This window comes from Nylanderia fulva, unplaced genomic scaffold (genome assembly GCF_048542155.1).
Source record: "Nylanderia fulva isolate GAGA-0341 unplaced genomic scaffold, ASM4854215v1 Scaffold446, whole genome shotgun sequence".
In the NCBI taxonomy this organism is placed as follows: Eukaryota; Metazoa; Arthropoda; class Insecta; order Hymenoptera; family Formicidae; genus Nylanderia; species Nylanderia fulva.
The window spans coordinates 21246-23634 of NW_028190528.1; positions in this window are offsets into that span (position 1 = coordinate 21246).

The following is a 2389-nucleotide window of genomic DNA, read 5'->3' on the forward strand; positions in this document are numbered from 1 at the left end:
GAGCTTAAATTTCATTAAATGTTTTAACTTTTCTATTTCTCACCTCATTAACATCGATCCATTTGACCATGGTATCATTATCCGTACCGTACAAGGGATTCCATAATAGTGTATCCGCAGCTTCTAAAGCACCGCATTCTCTGTTATTTAATGAACGCATTGCAAAATTCCACAGTTTCGATGCCAAGGACTTATTCGAATCTATCACTTCAAAGTCTGTATTGCATTTTTCCGACTTTGTCGTGTATTTTGTTAAATATGAGTTTAAAAACTCTGATTCTTCTCTAATAAATGGTATGTCCATATTTCCCTCCCAGGCTAATTTGATAGACGGATTATAATCATTTATAAACTTTTCCTACTCCTTGCGAGGAAGATCGTACAATCTGCTCTTACTGCGTAAATTTTTTCTACCGACTATCGAAGTGATAAAGTCTCTTAAAACGAAATACTCAGTAACTGGCCGAGGAAAATCGAACCGACACTTTCTGTTGTAACGTCCAGACAAATTTCAAAATTTCAATTTTTTTCAAAAATTTATCCTTTAACATATTAGTCATGACAATCGCTAACCTACATGAAAGACCGGTATTAAAAAATATTTAGTCTCACATATAATTGCTCATAAGTTAAAACATGTTTTCTCACAAATGACAATGGGAATAGCAACCCACTTTTAAATAACATTTCTGTCATAAAAAGCATAATTAACAAGGGTGCTCCGTTCCGAATCATTCGTTAGGAAACATACAGGTTAGAGAATGATAGATATAAAATATTAAAAAAATTAGAAATTCGTTCCTGACGCGAATTACCCATCAATTTACATGTAACTATGGACTGTAAATGTAAATTGATAAGTTTTAACCGTCCATCGTGATTTTCAAATTATAAGTATAAAATATTAGAAAAAATTAGAAATCCATAGAAATTCATTCCTGACGCGAATTATCCATCAATTTACATATAACTATGGAATAAAAATGTAAATTGATCAATATTAACCGTCCATCGTGATTTTCAAATTATAAGTATAAAATATTAGAAAAATTAGAAATCCATAGAAATTCATTCCTGACGCGAATTATCCATCAATTTACATATAACTATGGAATAAAAATGAAAATTGATAAGTTTTAACCGTCCATCGTGATTTTCAAATTATAAGTATAAAATATTAGAAAAATTAGAAATCCATAGAAATTCATTCCTGACGCGAATTACCCATCAATTTACATATAACTATGGAATAAAAATGTAAATTGATAAATTTTACCTGTCCATCATAATTATTTTAATTCATAACGAAGTAATGCATTTTATTTCAAAACGCAAAAAGAATCGACATATTCTAGAGAATAAGACCTAAAATATATATATATCGCTTGTAAAGAAGTAATTAGGTATGAAACCCGCTTTATTATGTGAACTCGGCTTTACTCTCAAGAAACATCTAAAAGATTCTAGAAGGTTCTAGAAAGACGATTGAGAACCGTTACATTCCAGAAGTACGATGCAATGCATGATGCAACGCTGAAACACGTCGCAACCTGCAAGGCCCGTTGCAAGCCGCATAGCGATGAGTCACCAAAGAAGCACCGCTATCGCTACTAAGAAGAAGATAAGATAAGTCGGAGCGCATAGCCAACAAAGGCACACCGCTATCGCTACCGAGAATAGGATAAGGAAAGTCGGAGCGCCCGGCGATGAGTCATCAAAGGAACGCCGCTATCGCTACTAAGAAGCCATCTCTCTGGGACTTAACCGCCGCAATCTCTACCAGGAACAGATTGTCTCCGGTACTTCCCCGGCATATCTCTCTTCCCATTGGCTTAGCCTCATCGCCCGATGGGAAAGAGCGAGCCACATTTTACGGTATATAAACCCTGCACCCGGCACGGAACGGCAGTGATCCGCCGAAAGTTGTTCCAGTCAATCAGCTCTAATCCAGCAATCAACCAGCAATTACTACGGGGTCCTGAAGACAACGAGACATAGCCGCCATTTCGGTGAGGCATAGCCGCCATTTCGGACCGAGGTACCGAGGCTCCTCAGATCTTCAGACTCAGAGGGAAGAACACAGTAGCGAAGTGTACCATAGCAAGGCACATTAGACATTGTCTAACCTTGTGAGTATTTAAGCCAGTTCACATATCCCTAAATAGTAAAGCGCGACGGACACTCATTATATTTAATCATTATATTTAATTATTCAATACTAACTCAATTCCACCTTACACATCGAACTCTGAATTTTGAATATAGATATAAGCCATATATTACTCTGCATTCTCGATATTATTTCAATCTACGATTTGCATCTGCACACGTCTGCGTTACAATCGTCGATCTATTCAATATTTTATCCAATACTATTCCATACTATTTA